This window comes from Bradysia coprophila, unplaced genomic scaffold, assembly GCF_014529535.1.
Source record: "Bradysia coprophila strain Holo2 unplaced genomic scaffold, BU_Bcop_v1 contig_232, whole genome shotgun sequence".
NCBI lineage: Eukaryota > Metazoa > Arthropoda > Insecta > Diptera > Sciaridae > Bradysia > Bradysia coprophila.
The window spans coordinates 21,109,648-21,119,880 of record NW_023503493.1 but is presented as its reverse complement, the minus strand read 5'-3'; positions in this window follow the sequence as shown (position 1 = coordinate 21,119,880).

Below are 10,233 nucleotides of genomic sequence, written 5' to 3'. Positions count from 1 at the left end.
GAGGACTTACGATTTACATTGGAATTGGTAGAGGGACAAATTCTAAGATTTACAGTGTAAAATTTATGGCTCTCGATAATTTCTTCATCGAGAAATAGTAGCTAAAAGTAAAAATTTCAGCATTTTAAAAGACTGATATCTCCTTTACAAAGCAACCGGGGAAGCCTTTGAATGATGATCCCAGACAAGTTTTGCGAACCTCTTTGAACAGCGAAAAAATTATTTTTGAATCGAAGTTTTCTGTTACATTTTCAGAAATTGCACTTTTAGGCTACCCTCGGTGAACTTTGGACGCTTCAATACCTTACTGGTAAGAGTATTTCCCGTCAATTTGGTTGCTTATATGGTAGCCTGGGGCCTCAGCTTTACAACGATACCAAATATGCCATACTTTATGCTTTACAAGAAATATTGATGAAAAAGGTTTGCATTGAGGTCGCTCTCCTCGCAAATCTAGAGCTATCTAGAGTAATTATCTATTTTCAAGACTACATTACAAATAAATGTCTTTCTTATATCTATCAAACATTTAACGTGTTTCTTTTTCTTAAAAATAGATAATTACTCTAGATAGCTCTAGATTTACGAGCAGAGCGATCTCGATGCAAAACTTTTTCATCAATAATTCTTGTAAAGCATAAAGTATGGCATATTTGGTATTGTTGTAAAGCTGAGACTCTAAGCTACCATATAAGCATATTGACGGAAAATACTATAACCAGTAAGGTATTGAAGCGTCCAAAGTGCACCGAGGGTAGCCGAAAAGTGCAATTTCTGAAAATGAAACAGAAAACTTCGATTCAAAAATATTTTTTTTGTTGTTCAAAAGGGTTCGCAAAACTTGTCTGGGATCATCATTCAAAGGCTTCCCCGTTTGCTTTGTAAAGGATATATCAGTCTTTTAAAATGGTAAAATTTTTACTTTTGGCTACTATTGCTGGATGAAGAAATTATCGAGAGCGTTAATTTTTACACTGTAAATCTTAGAATTTGTCCCTCTACCAATTCCAATGTAAACCTTAAGTCCTCACTGTTTCACAAGCCCTGGCTGACGCTGGTGCTGGTTCTCAGGAACAGCTAAGGGAGGGGATTTTGCTAAAACTTGTTTACTTGAACAGCACTTCCCTCCCCCAACTCCTTTATGAAAAAAACCTGGATATTAACTTACACGTTTATTTAAAAATTTTAAGCCTCACCGTGCGGCTTTTCAAAATATAAAAATAATGCAAAATTTTCACCTCATTCACCAATTCTTCTCACGCACGTATTCATATTAATTACGAGCGCAAGACATTTTGTTAAAATTTCAAACCTACTGCTGCAGAGAATACTGCTGGAAATACACACCACGACCACAGTGTCTATGGTTATTACGATGAAAATACAACATACCATTAGCATTTACTTATAAGTCGATTAATTAATCGAAAATCATAAGCTCTTTATTCATATTTAATATTCTGAGGAAGGACTTCTTTTGAATTCTTTTTTTTTTCAACAAAAAAAAGCTGATCAATCCAGCGAAATAATTTCCTCGTGTTTTTTCTTGAATAAATAAGTAATCATCCAATGAGCTGTTGAATTTTTCCAGTTTTCTGTTACTTTCCGATGCGATCCGCGAAATATTTGGTGAATCAATAATCTTAATTGAAACTGAGCTACATCCATGGCTACATCGATTTTTCTTATTGAATAGTAACAGAAAATTGGCGAAATAATCATGTCCGGAGCGATAGCGGAGGACTTGACGCAGTCTACCTTCCAAAAAAAGAACGAAGAAATTTTTTTGAGACGTGGCAACTATTTATAGCCGAGCATTTCAGTTTCTGCCCTTTAGACTTTATCATATAACCTATTCTATCATATTCTCGCTTCTAAAACGAGTAAAACGAGCTGTCACTCGACTATGTAGGTTTAAAATTGCCGGAGATACATCTTTTTGAAATTGGTCACTTTTCATACAAAATGCACCAAATTGACTTTTTCCAAACAATCAAAATATTTCAACTTACTCTGTATGTTTCTATCTATCTATCTATCTATCTATCTATCTATCTATCTATCTATCTATCTATCTATCTATGCCACTTGCCAGTTTTTTTTGGTAAAATTTTTTTTTGGTAAAATTTATTTGGCAGATGATGAGAAAAACTAAGCCAGCTTGTTTGAACTAATTGGATGTAAAATTTAATTTTTGCGTAACGAAGCTGAAAGCGTCAACTCTAGCGATATCATTCATTTTAGAAATTGTACTTCATAGACTGCGTCACACTTTTCTCGAAGAGATTTTGGTTGGGATTTCCTTATTTCTTAATTAAAAAGTCAATATTTCTTATGGAAAAAATTATTTCTAGGTCTCGGGAGTTGAAAAGTTGAGTTTAAGCACACGAAAACGAGACTTTTCAACTTTTTATCCCGAGTTTTCTAATGGATTTTACATTCTGTGTACGTCGAAATTTTATGAAATTTTATGAAAAGATCGATTTTCGACCCGTAAGTATGTAAAAAGCTTTTTACTAGCTGCGCCCCCGGGAAACGATTTTTCGTCAATGATAGTATCGCTAGGACTTGGTATTTCAATCTCAATGTAAACATGTAAACCCATTCATTTAGAATCGTCACCCAACGCTCACCGGAAATCTTTGTAACAGATCTTACACTAGAATAGTACCCAATACCCATACCAAAGAGTGTGACACCAAATATTATCGTCATTTTATTAAGCCAATTCCAATTCCTGTTTAACCTATGGTTTTAACATGTACACCGAGCAATATAGTAATATTATAAGTAAATTAAGAACTCTGGAAGATTTATGCCACCCGTATACTTTTATTGCTTTAGTTAGATGTTGTTAAAAAGCAATTAATGTGCTTAATCACTTGTATAATGTCACAACTGAGGTTTCGACCTCTATTATCGACCACAAAACGTAGGGACTATGGTGCTATCCATGAGCATATTTGAATTTTACAACACACTTCGTTGTTGTGACATTTTCACATTTATTTCAGTTTAATATTTCAGAAAAAAAAAACCAACACATACAGTGTGGATATATACTTATACGGTGTTGAACATATCACCATCAGTCCACATTTAATTTTCCTAATGTTGCCAATCCATCTCCCCGTTTCGTTGTAAATATATATCCACTATAATGGTCACATATGGGGGGCACTTAACGCATGTACACAAATTATGCTACCTGCCCGATCTACCTGAGATTAATTCTGCGGTTACTTTGAGCCTAAGCCTATTCGAGCCTTAAAATATAATCCGAAAATTTATATGCTGAGGATGTGAATTCCCCGTACCGTAACGGACACCGACAATAAAAAGAAGAATAAAGAATAGAACTGAAATAATGTAATGAGCCTATATTTTGATCCCTAAAATGTTATTTATCATTTAATGTGAACGGTATAGAAAAATCACTTCCATGACAACTTGTGCTGGGGGTCTGTCTGTGTTTGTGTATGCGAGTGTGGCTAAGAGTGCTTACGTAATAAACTTTTTTTTTATTAGACTAATGAAATATGGTATGGCAAGTTCATCTCTCCTAAAAATGTTTACGCGCCCATAAATCCCCAAAAAGGGTTATAAACATGTCACGTAATATACAGATGCAGTTTTATGATTTATCTCCATAAAAATATAAAGTTCTTGGAGCATTTTCTCATATATGTAATCATAATGTGTCCGAGAGGTTGTGTATTTTATTGAACAATAAATGAATTTGACAAAAAAAAAGAAAGAGTTTCAGGTGTTACCCTTGAATAATGGATACGAGCATTAAATTTTTCAAAGCAACAAAAGCCATACCTTTTAAGAACAGAATGGGTTGGAGGGATATCATATTGCAATTTGTAGTATTAGATTTCATGTTACAATGGTCTCCCATGTACGCTCTCCGTCTCTATCACTCTTTTTAAGTAAGTTTTTAATACTTTGTCAGAAGTGTTGCAGTGTTTTTTCGCAACACATTCTATTCATTACGTATACCTTCAACCCATTTTCTTTTAATGGTACTATAATCGTTACTAAAGACTTTCGAATTATCGTCAGCTTTAATGTCCATTCCGCCATAACATTTAAACTCGATATAAACGCTCTTGATCGAAAGCATGAAAATTTTGCGCTTCGCTCGCTTCAGTATGCTCAACGACCAATTAGTATCCACTAACCACACACACATTACTCGTAATAAAAACGAATGTTTCTTTTAAAATTTTCAAAATCTCTTTTGTATGACGGAAAAGGCGTTTCGTTAAGTTTTTTTTTTGTGAACGATTTTTTTCCCTCTTCCTCATTCAAAACCATAATACAAATAGAGCAATAAACTTTTCGAATAAATTCCAAGTTTGCTTGTATGAGTTTTTCCAATGTATAGGGGTGAGGATGAATTAGTTTTTACAAAGTTTTGAGATATTTTTCAAAGTTCGACATGGGTTTTTAGAGCGTAAGACACTTTAAAAGTTATTATATGTAACGAAATATACGTTCCCGGCTACAAATGAAGATTATTTAAATTTAATCTGACACTTTCTCTCTCTCTCTTTTCTATGTTATTGAGGCAAAGAAAATAAACTTTTATTAACACAAACTGAAAGTAAAACCGACGAAGATATTCTTTGGATAGAGGATAGTCTGCGGTTTTTTCTAGACTTAACTACGATTGAAGGATTTCCATTTTTTTTCGTTGTCGATATATTCTTAAACGGTTGACTAGATCATCTGTTATCGACAAAAATCAATAATGGGCACTAGAAAGCCACTCTTTTTATAGTGAAGAACATATGTTAAAACAAATGATGTGAAAGATTTTATTTTGATCTGTCAGAATAGATCGAATTAAGTAAATGTTTGAACCAATTTTAAAAATTACTTAACTTTCTCCTCAGTTAAAAAATATCATTTTAAAGAAAATTCTGAAAAACTGCCGGAAAAACGGAAAATTTGGGAAATTTTTTTGCATCAAAAAAAAAACTTTGAACCTTTAGCTTTCGTTTGAGCCCAATATCACCTGTGTAGCTTCGATTACCGCTATACAGAAATTCATCGAGAAGTTACTTCTGCATCTAAAACTTCAACCGGATGAAGATGGCGCTAGAGGTCACTTTTTACACATAATGCATATTTATCAATGGTAAAAAATTCACGCTTTTATACCAAAATGCACCAAAAAATGTATTTTGTTCAACTAGTGAGCCCTACTATAATGAATAGTTTGTGACAGCTAGCTTCAGAAAAATAAAGTTTTTTTTTTCATACCTAGGACCCGTACCGTCCAATATCAAAAATACTATTCCTACACGGACTAAAAGTCTTATTTAGCGTATTCTGGAATCTCGCCTTCGTCTCTGTCTGGAAACTTCTCACACGCTAAAAAAGATTTTTAGTCCTAGGTACGAAATGTACTATTTCATATATCGTACAGCGATTAACATTTAAAAGTATCATCATTTTATAAATATCTTATTTCTCTTATTTCTCCCACTTCTCTCATTTTACCATAACGAATATATGGTGAAATGAGAGCAGTAAGCAAAATAAGAGAAATGAGAAATTTATAAAATGATGATACTTCTAAATGTGTATCGCTGTAAGAGCTCTTGTATGAATTTCCAAAGCTTATGAACGCTTGCGGGCTAAATTCATTCTCGTATTTTTGTTACACTTCATTTCCCCAAAACACACCCTATACTTTATCGTAAATTACAAATTCCATTTTCCAGTTGTTTAGGTTTCACACGTCAGTTTCAGCTGTTGGCAATAATTAATAATCCGCTAATTTCTCTCAATTCTATTTGATTCCGTATGTCCAATGAAAAAAATCCAGTCGTTTAAGGTATTTATGCAGAGATTATGTTCGTTCAATAGAAACCTTATTTATCTGACAAAGTCAAGGTTTCGTAAAATTGTACACAATAGATCATGTTCAAACGAATTCTACTAGAATTTTATCGAGTTAAGACGAAATTTCGTGATATCTCGTACACATCGTTCACTGTTATTGTTGCATTGTTGAAAATGTAAGAAAATTCCTTCGAGGAATGGTTTCTTTCAATGTATTTGTAAATTTCTAAAAAATTAAATTTAATTCGTCCCAGAGGAGATTCTTTGCTATAATACCGTCACCGTCAGTACGAAATTGTCATGAAATAATGCTTTCTTCTTTTCAAATACATTGAACAGGCAAACGGTTGTTGTATCTTCGTTGATTATAAAAAAAACTTTTATTTGCTTCGGATGGCTGTGGGACGAACATAACACATAACAATACCAATCATTCATTTACGGCTATAAGTAGTAGAGAGGAATGATCGAACCATTTCTTAAATTATTATGGCACATATAGAGATTTTTATAACATTTTCATAAAGCCTATAATCCCCATTGTCTTGTGGGCAACCAAAAACTATGCGCCATATCGGTCAGAAGCATAGAGAAAATTTTACCTATTAGGCAAAACCCTTATCGAGCATTATCGGATACCCACAGTGCCGTGAAAGATTGTTTGGGTTTTCTAGTGTGTATTACCAAGACGTTTAGATTATTTATTGTAACGAAGCGGGCATATATGTGTGTATTGTGTTCAAAGGACCGATAAAAAAGGAAATATTGGCTTAGGATATCTACACATCCTACATGCAGAAAATGTATTGAATAGGTTGTTCCAAAATAATATCATATTTTAGCAAACGAAAAAGCATTCATTTTCTGGTGGCTACATGTTACATGAAGCCCGATATAAATGTATAAATTTTTTATGGACTTTCGATGCCATCGTCGGACATAAAATAAAGAGTACGGATACGAATACTAAGGGTTGACAATTTTTTTTCTTGCTTCTTGCTTCTCGGTATTCCAGTTATACTTTCAATACCGAGATTTGGATTTATGTGTAGAGATTAATGCCAGTAGGGAAAATGGTACAGTCAAGGTGTATTCGTAGAAGAAGTGGCTTTCACAAGAGGTGGTTGTGTAAATTTCTGAAGATAAATTCCGTGAAACTAACGAGAATACTAGCATAATCTAATGTTAAATGTATCAAACTTCAATTGTATGGCATCTAGTACTTCTTTTGTTCAAAGCATCTCCTAATGTTTAACGTTGAATCTTTTACTTCATTCATTTCAACATTCATTTTACTATATAGATCTTCTCGGTCTGCGAAACTGACAGCACAGTGCAGTGGACATTTCCATATACATTCAGCCAACCGTAATGCTTGTTAGTCATAGTTCCACTCACTTACGCGTGTCACCATAATTTTGTTAACTGAAATATTTGCATAGTAATAATACAGTTGTTGGCATAGATATATAGATAATAGACACTCTTACCCTTTATGGGTACACTTCATAAAATTTCATACTTCTCCAATATAAATTGTGCGAAAAAGTGAGTTTTTCTCACACCTTCAACATTTTCCTAGACTTTTGCCGTATTCATCTTTGTATAACTCCACAATTCTGATAAAATAATTTGATTAATGGAACTCATTCATGTACATTTTTAGCAAAAACCTGTACACACAGTATACTATACACATTCATGTATATAATAAAAGCTACACTAACCATCATTTATAACTTTTCTCTCGTGCCATAATAATATGCTAATAGAAAAATGAATGAAATTTCTTTCCCTGGTGAACAGAAACAGGGCAAACATTTATTATTAAAATAAATCTTTTCTGCCGTTAAAAGTTCACAATGACGCAGATATACATGGTATGTATTATAATACAATCCATGCGGAATCTTCGCATTGTTAAATTGTCGTAAATAAAATGGAAAATTGGAATGAAATGACAGAAATTTACATGGTTTGGTAATTTTTAACGGGAATTGAAAAAAGGAGTTTGAATGGATCCCCAATAAGCCAAATGTTTATTGATAAACAAACAGCCTACATGTACATGTCTTGAATATTCACTTACGCTTTCTTATTGAGATTGCCGAATTCGCACAAATAAAATAATAGGAACGATGAACATTAACGCCGCCGATAGACTACATCCTTTCAACGTCTACATTCTCTAAAATGTTCTACACGATTATTTTTTGCACAGTTCCACTTTGTTGAGGCACTGAGGAAGAAGGAATGTGAGAAAAACCCATTGTATACTAGGAATTACATGGTGTGACGAAATATGGGAACTTTTGAGCTTACTTCAGTAAAAACTCTATTGTTAAAAAATATTGGATGAGTGAAACACAACTGAAGCGCAAACATAATCCCCGGTTTTAGCATTATACACACATGAAATGGAAGTATTACCGTTTTTGCTTACGACAGAAAATATAGTGAACACCGCCAAAACGAAACGAGAAATACTCGATGGATTATTTTTCCAATATTAATTTTGCTTTTACAAACATTTTGAAATCTCTTCCCCATTGTAAAGTATCAATTTGGTACCATTTGGATGAAAATATTGGTAATTCGATTCATTTTTAACGAAAAACCCTAAACTAATAACGTTCGCTAATTACCATCTAAAACGAAGCCTTATTTCAAATTCGGTCGACATTTTCCGAACTCATCCCCATTATCTATTCTACTGAATCGAACTACAGAAACATTAGTTAGAATAGCGAAAAATCAAATTTAAAAGACAGAAAATTGTTGCAGGGTCCCTTGACTGTCAAAAGATGTATAAGAAGTTCAGGAGAGTTGTTAGAGTAAAAGTCGCTGAAACTTGGTGAAAAGAAACAGTTATTTGTTCCCCGAGGCGAGGGAATAAAACAGGAAGTTCCTACGAGAGCAAAGTTAAAATTTCCTATTTTCTTCCAGGTATGAACACAACGTTTTTCATTTTGTGTAAGGTCCTATTAACCGTTTTTCTCCACGATACAAAGTTTGTATTACAAACACATCAATTTGTTACATAATTTTTCAAAACAAAAACAAAGGTGACAGTTCGGGGAAGAAATTTTCAAAATTATTCACTGTCAAAATAAGAGGCGAGAAAATATACATTTTCTCCCCCCAACTGTCATCAGACTAGGCAAGCAAGCTCGGGCTACAATCAGTGAAATAGTCTCGAACCTATCGTCCGAAACAGATACGTAAATAACTATTTCTTCACACTGAAAACTACAATTCGATATACGTATGCAACCAGAAAATTGAATTCCCAAATTTTAAGGCTTTCAGCTACTTGACTTATATTTGGTTTTATAAACAGCCTCGGATGTCTTATAAATGACAAACTAAGTCTGTGATCTGATGTGTAAAGCGTCAATTAAAATTATAGAAAATCATGGCTATTCCAAATAGGTACACTTTTATAGTAAAAACCTTAGCCCAACAAAAAATAAATAAAATCGGGCGAGAATCTGAACAAAAATCATCGATGAGTGAAATGAAAGGAGAATTAAATTTTATTTGATTTTTTTTATGTGAATTTCTCTGCCTCTATTATGTACTTCGTTCCTTTACCGCCTCGGATTCATAACATCTTTTTATTTACTTTTATAGAAACAAGTCTCCGGAATCTTCCTTTAATAACAAAATACCGACAGATTCCGCAAAAGAAAAGAAAATGGAATATGACATCCATAGCCGAGCTATGAAACGAATGTCGTAAATAAGAATTTTATTTTCATGGGACCATTATTGACAGCATTCCTAATACACCTTATTACACCACTCACTGTCCGTTTCATGAAGTGAAGAAAAAATCCTCATTGGTTTACTGGTTGTACAGACCATGCTTAGTTTGTTTCAATTTAAAGGCAAATAAAATCTCCATGAAAATGGCATAGTTATAGTCTTATATATATAGTATATAGTATACAAAATAGCTTGCTGTTTTGCATTATTAAATTGTATTGTGGACACATGTTGTGAATCTAATATTGTGATATGGCTTGTACCTGCTGCTGTAGAATGCAATCGCTAAAATCTAATATTATGATGTTAAATAAGCTAAGAACGAATGGCTCAGCATGCTTCAAAATGATGAACCGGACCACCAATTGAGCATAGATTTTTTTATACGTAAATAATGAGCAAAAGGGTTGATTAAGAGGTGCACCTACAACTTAAATAGGGGCCTCGGTAGGGATATTGCATATTCATAAGCTGACTAATGATCTTTAGTGTAGATGTTGTTCAATTAAAACATTATTTTACATAAAAAGATATTTGCAAGTTATATCCTGTTAATAAGCTCTTCCGTGAAGTCAAATTAGACTATTACGTGCTTAGGCAGTCCCC